The sequence below is a fragment of the Manis pentadactyla genome, chromosome 10 (assembly GCF_030020395.1).
Source record: "Manis pentadactyla isolate mManPen7 chromosome 10, mManPen7.hap1, whole genome shotgun sequence".
In the NCBI taxonomy this organism is placed as follows: Eukaryota; Metazoa; Chordata; class Mammalia; order Pholidota; family Manidae; genus Manis; species Manis pentadactyla.
Genome location: NC_080028.1, coordinates 119,989,155 through 120,002,180, shown reverse-complemented (window position 1 = coordinate 120,002,180; position 13,026 = coordinate 119,989,155). Strand labels below are relative to the sequence as shown.

At 48.8% G+C, this 13,026-nt stretch overlaps 1 protein-coding gene across 1 annotated transcript in view; it reads right to left on the bottom strand.

The window, feature by feature from the left end:
• The window catches only part of LITAF (lipopolysaccharide induced TNF factor), a 127,143-nt gene that overhangs the window by 111,636 nt on the left and 2,481 nt on the right, over positions 1 to 13,026 (bottom strand). The window contains exon 2 of the mRNA XM_057487581.1: positions 9,520 to 9,605. The gene's annotated coding sequence lies outside the window, so the exon portion shown is untranslated. The remainder of the gene's footprint in view (positions 1 to 9,519; positions 9,606 to 13,026) is intronic.

Below are 13,026 nucleotides of genomic sequence, written 5' to 3'. Positions count from 1 at the left end.
GCCTAATTTTATTTCTTTCGGGTAACCAGTCAGGTGGAAATCCCAGGCTCTCCAAGAGAGGCCCGGGGGCTGGGCCAAGCCCCACCATGCCCTTCCGGCTCCTGCAGGGGCTGCACAGGGCGGCAAACTAGTAACGGTGAGCAAGGGTTCCGTGCTGTGTAATGACCAGAATGCAAGGAAATACAAGAATTGTTATACCTTTTTTAAAAAAAGGATTTAAGAGAGATACCAGCCAAATGTCATGTGCCCACTTTGTCTCTTGATTGGAACCAACCACCCGTAAAGATATATTAAGGAAACAATGGGGGGAGGATGGGATTTTAGAGGATGTTAGGGAATTGTTGATTAAATTAAATGAAAACGGGGTTATTTAAGAAAGAGTCCTTACCACTTGGAGGCACATTCTGAAGGATTCATGGATGAAATGATGCGCTGGTAGGATATGCAGCAGGGTGGTCCAGCGGGGCAGGAAAGAGGGTGGGGGCAGGTAGAGCAGAAAATCAAGATCATCCAGCCACAACTGCGCCTTTCTCAAAAGGTACTTCACCTGATTGTAGTAAATGCTGCGTGTCTGGAATTTACTGGGCCAGCCGGTGGGTTACTGGTCCTGGTAAAGAGCCTGGTGGGGCCAAGCAGCTGACCCGCTGTGGGGTGGTGACACTGGCTCATTATAATATCATCCTCTTTTCTTTTGTGGATATCAAGGGGTAAAGTGAGGGTCTGGAGCTAGACTGCGTGGTTTAAACCCTGCCTCTGACACTTCTTTGTGTGTGACCTTGGCAAATCACATGCCCACTGTGTGCCCCGGTTTCCCCATCTGTCGAATGGGGCGTGGTAATGTCTGCCTGATAGGGTTGTGGGAGTCACGGAAGTTAGCCCTTAGAACAGAGCCTGGTGTGTCAGAGCACTGAAGCAGTGTTACTCTGATCACTGCTATTAGGTGAGATTTGAGGGTTCTCATGACTTCTTTCTCTTCTACTTTTCATTTGAGCATCTGCACCTCCACCTTTGTGGGGGAGAATACGGGACGTCTGAGTTTTCTTAAAAACATATTTATTGGGATATAATTTAGATATACCATGCAATTCACCCATTTAAAGCATATGATTCTGTGGGTTTTAGTGTATTTGTGGAGTTTGGCGTCCATGACCACCACCAGTTTTAGAATGTAACCCCCAAACAAGGCACGGCACTGTTTCAAGGAGGGTGGGGGAGCGCCCCAGAGCCCGCTCATGGCTTCTCTTACGGCAGAAGGGGTGGGCTGTGGGGGCCACTACCTCTCCACAGCTTCTCTGGAGTGGAGCCAACTGTTGTGTCCTATGGTGTCCTTCAGGGACACCAGGGAACCGCCAGGTGGCCTGGCTTCCAGGCACACTGCATTTACTGCCATCATGTGATGTGTATCTTTACAAAAAGGTGCCCACAGACCACAGTGTGGCTTTCTCTAGCTCAGTGATAACCTGCCACAGTTTAATTTCCTCCTTTTTTCTCAAGAGGGAGGGAGAGAGAATCCCTACCGGCATGGTGGGTGTTCAAGGTGCTACAAGGCCCATCAAAGGGCGTTTAATGACCAGCCCCGGGAGGAGGGGACTGTGACGGAGAAGGCTGGAGAACGGCTCTGGGGTGTTTGGCTCAGCAACTAGGGAACTGGTGGGGACATCTACTGAAATGGGACGTGAAGGGAGGCAGGTAGAAAAGGGGCAGAAGAATCTGTAGCTCCCACTTTCTCAGAACAGTCATGAGACTCGGATGAGATCTGATAAACCTTTGGGATGGGACTTAGCTGGGTTTAAATCCCGCCTCCCGCCTTCTAGGCCATGGGGCCTGGAGCGAGTCCCACTGTGGCCGGGTCTCCTGGTCTCTAAAATGGGGCCCACAGAACCTGAAGCCCGGTTGTGAGGGTCTGGGGTCTCGGGCCGCAGTGCCCAGCCTGGGGCCTGGCAGGCAGGACGGGGTCCGTGCACGTGGACTTCCTGTGATGAGTGTCACTTCCCCTCTGGCTCAGAGCCTGGGGAAAGTCCATCTCAGGGAGTGCCTGTAAGGGGGCTGCAGGAGGCAGACCCTGGGAAGACCCTGGGAAAACACAGGCGGAGAGTTCCCAGGCTGAAGGAGAAGGGAGATTCTGACCAGTGAGGGGACTGGAATAGGTCGCCTGGTCTGGCGCTGCCAGCCCCTGGTGTCACACTCACCCAGCGCCCAGGCCCGCTCCAGCCCTTGGGCCCGTCTCCTGCCATGGCCCTACTCCTCCGAGGGCGGAGGGCATGCGGCCCACCCTCCCTTTAGTCTCCATCACACCACTTGTTAGAGTGTGACCCCTCTCTGAAACGTTACCACACAAGTTACTGATATATTTTTGTGTTCCCCACCACATCCTCTAGAATGGCAGCTCTTTCTGTTCATACTCCGTCCCCAGGACTTGCCATGCGCTTACTGAATGGCTGCATGGACGCTCCCGGGTGGGGTGGGCTGGGCCTGGACAGGAGCGCCCTCTGGGGGGCCCCAGTCCCCAGGGTGGCTGGCAGACAGCCCTGGGGCTGGAGGGCTGGAGGGCAGGGGAGGCTCGGGCCCAGGAGAGGTCACCCAACAGCTCCAGGGACAGGCAGGGCTCGACTCCGCCCCATAGGGGTACAGGTTCCCAGGCGGGAGAAGCGTCCCAGCTCCCGGAATATGCTTTCTGTGGAAGCAGAGCCACACCCCTCCTGTCCTGGGCACATGGCCCTGGCAGGGGACTCCAAGCTGGTGGTGGCCGCTGGGGACTTGGAGCTCACCAGACCCTGCTCCTGAGAATGGGCTGCTCCCAGCAGGCTTGGCCGTGCTTGTACAGGACCCCAGGCCTCTCCACGGGTCCTCCCCATCCTCTCTCCAGAGACCAGACCAAGGCTAGGCCTGTCGGCTGCCTCTTTGCTGAAAACCCTCCAAACCCACCATCTCTCCATTCTTGCCTCAGTCCAAGCTGCTCAGGGGTTTCATCTGTCCTCCCTGCTCTCCTGGCCCTTCTGATCTGTTTTCCACGAGGCAGACACAGCCAGCTCTTTAAAATTTAATTTGGGCCCACCTTCCCAGGGATGCTGAAACCTTAGTGTCCTCGCAGTGCTTGGAGGATAAAGCTCAGCCACTTTCCCCTCTGGCCCGGCCCTCCCCCACTGATGTCCGTGCCTGCGGTGTCTCTCACATGGCCCCTGAGGGGTGCTCCTTGACCACTGGGCCTTTGCACATACAGTTCCCTCTGCCAGGAAAGATCCTTCTGCCCCTCTCTGCCCAGTTAGTTGTTCTTCCCCAGCTTTCAGATCAGGCCTCAAATATCACTTCCTCCGGGAAATCTTTTCAGACCCCTGGCCAGGTCACAACCCCACCCACCCACCCCTCACACACACTCTTGGCACCATACTTGTCTTCAGGGACTGTACTGGGTAATTACATAATTATTTGTTTAATGTCCGTCTCTCCTCACACAGTAAACGTCCAGGGGCAGGAATTAGCCCTCCCACCTGCACCCAGAACATCAGTTGGGGGGGCAGGGGAGACACGTTCATTCCTTCAACAAGCATTTGCTTTCAATAAACATTCCTGAGAACCCACTGTCACTGGGCCACAAAGTTGGCAGAGACCTGATCCCAGCCCTCAGGGGGCCTTAACCTGTTGGGGACCACAGATGCTATGGTGAGACGGGGACTGGCCTGGGCCCACAGAGCAGGATCGCAGGGAGGGCTTCCTGGGGCAGTCTTCACAGTGAGTAGAGGCCTGGAAAAAGGGGAAGAGAACTCCCAGCCACGGGAACAGTCTGCACAAAGGCCTGGAGATGGAAGGAAGGAGGCATCAGGGATCACCAGCCACCGTGCAGGGCTGTAATGCAGCGAGGGGGGAGGGGCAGAGGATATAAAGACAGGTGGGAATGCTGAGGGCCACTGAGTCTGGGCAGAAACGCACGGCCGAGAGCAGCCTTCCTGCCTCTGCCACTCACTCCCCTGGGCCTCCCAGCCAGGATGGGTCAGGACCCACTGGAGACACGCTCTTGGGCTCCAACTCCTTCCCTCAGGGCCAGAGAAGCAGGGACAGGGCTTGGCAGGGGTCCGGGGCAGTGCGGGCAGCTCTTCCTTAGCACATCAGGAATCAGGGAGCCCTGGGGTGCGCCAGCTCCGCTCAGAAACGACTGGCATGTTCCTCACACCCTCTGGGTCAGAGCCCAGTGCTCAGGCCGCCCCTGTACCAAGCCCATGCACAAGGGGTGATGTGAGAGTCAAATGCTCATCGGGTTTTGAAGACTTAGTGTGTGTTATGGACTGACTTGTGTCTCTTTTCCAAAATGCATATGCAGAAGCCCTCACCCCCCATTCCTCACAATATGACTGACTCTATGTGGAGAAAGGGCCTTTAAAGAGGTGAATAAGGCAAAATGAAGCCATTAGGGCAGATCCTAATCCAGTCTGACTGGCGTCCTCATAAGAAGAGATCAGAACACACGGAGAGAAACCAGGGGCACACACAGAAAAGACCAGGAGAGAACAAGAGCAGGCGTCTGTAAGCTACGCAGACAGGCCTCAGAAGAACCAAGCCACCAGCACCTTGACCTTGAACTTCTAGCTTCCAGAACTGTGAGAACATAAATTCCATTGTTTCAGTCACCCAGTCCATGGCAGTTTGTTCTGGTAGCCCTAGCAGACGAACACAGTATGAAAAAGGAATATAGAATAGCTCGGTAACAATTTTCATACTGATTCCACATCCTCGGTTTGGATATACTAGGGTCAAAGAAAATACATTACTAAAATTAATTTTCCCTGGTTCTTTCTACTTTTCTTTGATAGCACTCGAAAATGTAAAAGTTCACGTGTGGCTCTCATTTGTGGTTCGCATCATATTTCTACGGGATGTCAGAGCCTAGCTCGCTGCTGGGCACAGAACAGCTGCTCAACAAAGATCTGTTGCACAAGTGAATTAAGTAGTTGTCTTGAGTGACTCATGGTCCGGAAGGAGGGAAACTGGCTTTTCACGGTATTCCCTTTGATTTGAACATGAGCAAATATCTTCTTAAAGGAAGTAAAAGATGTCTAAAATAAATGACAGTAAAATACATCCCTTGTGATGACTTAATGTATTAAGACAGGATGACAGTAGCTTTCATATACTTAAAAGATGCCTCCTACAAATATGGACATAATAGTCAACCACCAGTTGTCCTCAGAGGGATAAATAGGTCAGCCAGGAACTGCCAGAGATTCCCCTCCACTCCCCAGGCTCAGGCAGGGAAACAGTCCCCAGCAAACCTTGCACAAGCCCCTTCCCCGGGAAGAACAAAACAGACGCCCTCAGTATCAACAACCCAAGGCCCCGCGCTCTCCAATCCTCCTGCCCACTGCTGGGGTTTGCTTTGTCCCTCCATAAAATGGGCACAGTGAGCTCACTCGATTTTTTTAAATTGCTTACAATAGAAAATTTCAAACATGTACAAAAGGACAGGAGTGTCCACATAGCACTCCCTCCCCCCAACAACCATCAACCATCAATGGCCAGTCATTTCACTTCACATATAACCCTCCCAACCCTGATTATTTTAAAGCAAATCCCAGCCGCATAATACTTTAGCTCTAAGTAGTTCAATAGGTTTCTCTAAAAGATTAAGCCTCTTTTTCAAAACATAACCACAATACCTTTACAGTATTATTATACCAAATAAAAATGAACAACAACGTTTTAATATCATCCAGGATCCCCTTGGCGTTCACAGTTCCCCAAATATCAACTAAAAAAGAAAAACAGTTAATATAATGGAATCAAGATCCAAACATGGTCTACATGTGGAAATTGGTTTCTGTTTTTCTTAAATCTCTTTCAATGCAGATTCTAGATTATTCCAGCAGTTCTGTCTATCCTCCTGGCTCATCTCTCCCTCTCCTGCCAATGTCCACAATATTCTTTGTCTATTTGCTGCATAACAATGACCATAAAACTTATTAACGGCAAACAACAAATACTTGTTATTGCACAGTTTTGCGGGGCAGGAATCTGGACATGACTTCCTCTGGCCCAGGGTCTCTCCCAGGCTGCAGCTGAGAGGTGGGCCCGGGCTATGGTCTCACCTGCAGGCTTGACTGGGGAAGGATCTGCTTCAACGCTCACTCGGGAGACGTTGGCACCCTCAGTTCCCTGCCATGCGGGCTGCTCCACCAGGGCAGCTCACAACTCATTTCACCAAAGTGAGCTAAGGCAAGAGAGCAAGTGAGTAAGCAGTGGATCTCACACTTGTGTGTGCACCAAGCTCACCTGGAGGAGCTGCTGGAACACAACTTGCTGTGCTCCATCCCTGGAGGTCCTCATCAGTAGGCTTGGGTAGGGCCCAAGAATGTGCATTTCTAACAAGTTCCCAGTGATGCTGAGGACCACATCTCAGGAACTAAAGTATTATAGAGACCCTCTCCCTCATTTTTTATTTCTTCATTGCACTTTCTCTGCTGATGGGATACTCTTAAGGATCTCTAGGTGAGGACACTGATTTCAACTCTGGCCACAAATTAATAATTAGTTGGCAAGCTTTAAAAAAAAAATGCTTAGAGGCCCGATCCAAGATCTACTGAAAATGGGGCAGGGGTTTCTGGAAGTGTGTGTTTAAAGCTCTTCATGTGATTCTCTTGTGCAGCCAGCGATGAGAATCACTGGGCTAGGAAAGCAGGGGCTGGCCCTGGGTAAACCCCTTTAACTAAGCACAGTGATGGCGGCAGCTGGTGCTTAGTCGGGGTGTAACTAATGTGGCAGGCCCTGCACTAAATGCTTCGTTTGTATTTTCTTGTCTCATCTTCACAATAGCCCAGCAAGGTGGGCGTCATGACTCATTACACCCATCTCACAGATGAGGAAACTGAGGCTCAGACAGGAGGGACTTGCCCGAGGCCCCTCGTTGTGGTGATTTTCAAATACATCCACATAATCTTTCACACTCCTCCCTTCAAAAAGTGGAGCCTCCCACTGAGCATGGGCTGGACTTAAAGACCCACTCCTAGAATACGGTGGGAGTGATGGAGGGTGACTCTGTGACCAGGCCATAAAAGACATTCTTACTGCTCCCTTTCTGGAATCACCGAGGCTCGGGGAAGCCAGCTGTCACGTTGTGAGGACCCTCAAGCAGCTGTGGGAAGAGGCCCTGTAGTAAAGAACTGAGGCTGCCTGCTTACAGCCAGGAGTAAGCCATGCGGAAGCAGGTCCTCCAGCCTATCAAGTCTTCATATGACTGAAGCTCTGGCCTGGCATCTTGTCAGCAACCTCATGAGAAGCCTCGAGCCAGAACCACTCAACTGAACCACTCCTGAATTCCTGACCCACAGAACCTATGAGAAAATAAGTGTCTGGTAAGAGCTGGGATAATTTGTTATGCAGCAATAGATAACTAGTATATTGCATAAGTTAAACTCAGGTCTGAGTGATTCCAGGGGCACCATGCTTACCCCCACCCTTCAGTCAGGGCCTTCCAACAGGCAGACCTGAGAGATGTGAGTTTTGTACAGTTTCAGTCCCCACCCCATCTGGGAACCCTCTGCCCCCTGCCTGTAGACCATGTGAGGTCTCCTATTAGGGTCCAGCGGCCCCTGTTTTTCCTGGGACACTAGACTGCAAGTGTCGTGGAAGCAGGGACAATGACTGCTGATCACATAGTAGGTGTTCAATAAACAGCTGTTCTATGAATAGTTACTTTGAATCAGGCTTTATGGGGGACCATGTTGGCTTACTAGGAGCCTTTTTTCCAGGTAATACAATGAGGGTCTGTCCCTTTCTAGGAGGCTGAAAACTCCCTGAGGAGGCCATACCACCCCCATACCCCCAGCAGGGGCTGGGACACAACCATCAGGAGAGCACCTCTGGTGACCAAGCCCAGCTATGGGCTACTCGTGCCTTTTGTGCAGATCATTTCCAAATCTTTTAGTAATGTAGGACCACTTATTCCCATTTTATGCATAAGAAATCTAAGCTCAGAGGGGATAACTGGGAAGTGGCAGAGCTAGGCTCAAATGCAGCTCGAAGCCCTTTGTTTCCTGGGGCAGGAGGGAAGGCAGGCCTAGGGCTCATGCTGGTCTCGGTCCCTTCTCCATGGAAAGCCCCCAGCCCTCAGATCTGGAGAAGAAAGGCTGTGCTTCAAGCTCAGCTGTGGATAAAAGCTCCGAAGAGCCAAGCCTTGGGAATGAGTCTGCCTGACCCTGAAGCAACCCCAAGCCCAGGATGGCAGCTGAGAATAATGGATGACACTGGGGGAACATTATGGTCAGTGATTTGTCTCCACTGTGGAAGGGAGCCAGCTGCCTGTGGAAGGGGACAACAGATGGACCTCCCCACCAGCAGCTCCCCCTTGCAGCCTTTCACCAGCCTCAGGGTCCAAGGCAGGGACCACGGGGGAATCAGGGGTTGACCCTACTGCCTAGTTCCGCCATTTCACCTCTAGACCCTTCTTCCAGGAGAAGCAGCCATTTCTCTCCCAGAGCCCAGGGACTGGGCTTTTGATATGTGGTAGTGATGGTTGAGGGCTCTGTAGCCAGACTGCCACAGTCCAAGTCCTCTGACTCATGCCAGCTGTGTGTCCTTGGGGCACTTACTCATCTTACTGTAGGCTCAGCTTCCCTGTCCATAAAGTGTGGAAAATATCATCTATTTCATGGAGCTGTCGGGGTTAAACAGGTCAACACATGTAAAGTGCTTGGCACGTTACCTGGCACATATAAATGCTCAATAAATGCTAGTCTGTGTTCTTAGGCTGTGTACCAGACAATGTGGAAAGCATTCTGCATACATTATCTCATGCAATCCGCATAACAACCAAGGACAGTATCTACTGTAATTCCCATTTTACAGATGAGAAAACTGAGGCTCACAGAGTTGAAGCATAAGATCTCACAGGCAGGGAACAGATTTTGAACTCAGAATCCAGCGAGCAATTTCCAGTGCCCTCAAGGATCCCAGCTGAATGTTGTATTCCACTATCCCCCAAATACACTTATCACCCTACAAAAGCATCTAAGATTAACCAATCCCTACCTCATACCATATATACAAAAGTCGACTCCAGATTAAGGACTTAAATGCCAAAAACAAACAATAAAAACACTTTAAAAATCTTAAGTAGAAATTATAGGTAAATACCTTTTAGACCTTAATGTTGGGAAAGATGATATATTATGAACTTAAATGTTAAAAACAAACCTCCAGAACCCTTAGTAAAAAACACAGGAGAGCATATTTCAGACTTTAGGATTACACAAAATGTTTAGCATTATCAGTGATCAAGGAGATGCAACTCAAGATCTCAAATGCCAACAGTTTTACACTCAGTTGGGAAAGTTTTGGAATCTTATAATACCAAGTGTCGGAGAGGACCTGGACTGTACACATTGCCGGTGGGCACACAATGCAATCACCTTGGAAAGTAGCTTGCTATTAGCTCCTGAAGCTGAACGTTCACATATTCTGAATCCCAGTGGTTCTATTTCTAGATAAACACCCCAGAGTAACTCTTGCACGCATGCACCAAGAGTCACTTACGAGAATGCCCAAACAGCACTTCAGGTCAGCAGACACCGGGACGCCACCCAGAAGACCGCCCACAGGAGGGCAGATGGATCATTCACCTGGTGGGATATGACACAACTGTTAAGTGAACTGTTATGGGCCAGTCTTAGGTACATGCTGTTACAGGGAGAGATTAAGTTCCAAAAGATTCATGCACCTTGATGCCCTTTTTTTGGTTGTCTGGATTTTCTGCTGTGTATTGAATTGTGTCCCCAAAAAGATACATGAAGTTCTAATCCCTGGAACCTGTAAATGTGACCTTATTTGGAAATAGGGTCTTTGCAGTTGTAATTAAGTTTACAGGCACTCACGCTGGGTTAGGATGGGCCTAACCATGTACAGTCAATTAATTTTTGGCAAGAGCAACAATAACAGAAAATTAAGAAAAGACAGTCTCTTTAATAAATGGTGCTGGGAAAACTGGGTATTCACATGCACATGAATGAAACTGGACCCCTGTCTATACCACTTAAAAAATTGACTCAAAATGGATCAAAGACTTACATGTAAGGCCTGACATTGTAAAACTCCTAGAAGAAAATGGGAAAATCTCCTGGACATTAGTTTGGCAATGGTTTCTTGGAAAAGACATTGAAAGCTGAAATAAACAAGTGCGACCACATCAAACTACAGAGCTTCTGCACAGCAAATGAAATGAATAAACTGAAAAGGCAACCAACAGAATGGGAAAAAGTATTTGCAAGCCATAAATCTGATAAGGGATTATTATCCAAAATATATAAAAATTTCATGCAACTCAATAGCAAAAAAAAAAAAAACAATAAAAACAATCTGATTAAAGTGGACAAAGGAGCTGAATAGACAGACAATTTTCCAACAAAGACATACAAATGGCCAATAAGTATATCAAAAGATGCTCAACATCAGGGAAATGCAAATCAAAACCACAGCAAGCTATTACTTCACACTTGTTAGAATTACTATTATCAAAAAGACAAGAATAATAAGTGTTGGCGACGATGTGCAGAAAAGAGAACCCTTCTACCCTGCTGGTGGGAATGTAAAAAGTGGGGCAGCCACTATGGGAAACGGCTGGAAGTTCCTCAGAAAATTAAACAGAACTACCATATCATCCATCAATCCCAGCTCTGGGTATATATCTGAAGGAAATGAAATCACAATCTTGAAGAGATAACTGCACCCCCAGCATTATCCACAAACAGGCAAGACATGGGGCGATCTAAATACCCTTTGACAGATGAATGGATAAAGATGTGATGCATGTACATTCATGCATATATATATTATATATATATATATATATATATATATATATATATATATATAATATATATATAATATACATATACATATCCTGGCATATTACCCGGCCACAAAAAAGAAGAAAATTCTGCCATTTGCAAAAACATGGAATGAACCTGGAGGGCATTCTACTAAGTGAAACAAGTCAGAAAGAAAGAGACCAACACCGTTCGCCATCACCTGTATGTGCAATGTTTTTTTTAAAAAGGCCCATTTCATAGAAACAGAGGGCAGAATGGTATTGTTAGGGGCTGGGTGGAGGGACAAGGAGGGAGATGTAGGTCAAAGGGCACAACCTTCCAGCTATGAGTAAGTTCTAAAACAACACAAAGCTGCTGACATAGATCTTAGCATTCTTTCCCCTCCCCAACCCCTCCACACAAGTTAACTGTGAAATGGATGTGTTCATTATTTTGACTGAAATATTTATTTGTATGTATTTACATGGATATCAAATCATCCTGCTGTATGCTTTAAATATATGCCATTATATTTGGCAAATTATTCCTCAGTAACGTGGGGGGAGGGATGGATAGAAGCTCCAGTGACACAGGGAAGAGGGTCATGTGGAGACAGCAGTATCTAGAAGTCCAGGATGCCCGGGACAGTTGGTAGCCCCCAGAAGCTGGGAGAGGGGCAGGAACAGGCCCTTCCCCAGGGTCTGCAGAGGGGACGTGGCTCTGCCGACACCATGAGTTGACTTTTGGCCTCCAGAACTAGGAGAGAGAAATTTCCATTGTTTGAAGCCACCTAGTCTGTGGTAATTTATTCCAGCAGCCTAGGAAACTAATATACTCTTTTAATAAAGTTAGTAAGAAGAAACTAAAATTGAAAATATACTTCTAGGATGTAGGTATAATAAGACTACAAATAGGAGAGCGGGCGATAGGGACCCCAGGCAGGGATGGGGAGACCTCAGGACTGGGTGTTGGCTGTTATTAGGGTCCTAGCTTTTAATCAGTGGTTTGCCTGGTATGTATTATGTGATTAAAATAACAGAAAATGTTTAATAAAAGAGGTCATGCAAGGACCAAACAGAAAATACCATGATCTGGATTATGATCTGTCCACAATTTTGTGTACCGGAAGTTCACAAAAAAATTTCCCAGTGAGGGCTGAGTTCTGCCTGTCTGGCTCATGGAACTCTTCCCAGCACAAATGCTTGAGCACATCGTAGGTGCTCAGTAAAGACTGGGTGAATGAATGGAAAACAGAGTGAATGGGTGAACGATCCAGGAATGGACGATGAACAGGGGTGCTCAGGTGGGTGTGGGTGTTCAGGGGTGTGGTGCGGATGGAAGCACAGGGCAGGCGGCAGGGGCGGGGAGCACATCAGGCCGGGCATGCAGATCCCTCCCCTTAGGCTATTCCTCATCACACTGACGCCTCAGACCCCAGCAGTGAAGAGCAGAGCCCACTGGGCCCCTTAACCCAGGACAACCCAGATAGGAGCTTTCCTGCCCATGGGGTCACTCTGTCTCCCAGCCAGCCATCTGCCACCCCCACCACTGCTTCCATCTCCCTGTACCACGTCTCCAGTTACCCCATTATATTTTGCTTTAATTCACTTATTTTTCCCTTTTAAATCAATCTGTTGATTTTATTTTAAATCAATAGGTTGATTTAAAAAGGAATGGATATGTCACTATCATAAACAGAAAAGCAATACCTATGCGAAACATGGAAGGTAACTATAAACATAAATATGCACAAAGCAACACATTGCTAAATTCTAGTTCACAAGTGTGGATCGCCCAAGATTCTGAGCCCAAGGTCCCCTCCATCCTGGTTCTAAAGGGGCTGGGCTAGCGTTCGAGAGCTGTTAAAGACGCCTAACACCAAGTGACTCTTTCTCCCCTTGACTGAGAATTGCTGTGATTCAGAGCTAGTGACGCCCTGTGTCCCATCGAACCTCACCCTGCAGAATTCACCAGTGTGTCCCCTCTCAACCTTTGGGAAACTCCCCTCCGGCCAAGCAGTTTTCATTTTGCTTTTAGGCCTGGCACCCTTATGCCCCAGGAACAGATGCCCACCCAGCCTGGTGGCTGTGGGCTGGGCAGGGGGACCCAGCCGGAGGGAGTCTCTCCTGAGGCTGGCTGAGGCCTCTCCACTCCCCTGCAAGCCCCTCCCTTGTCCCAGCCTCTCTGGCACTCCAAGGGAAGCAGGCTCAGGGCCAGGCTGGCACAGGGCAGGCCT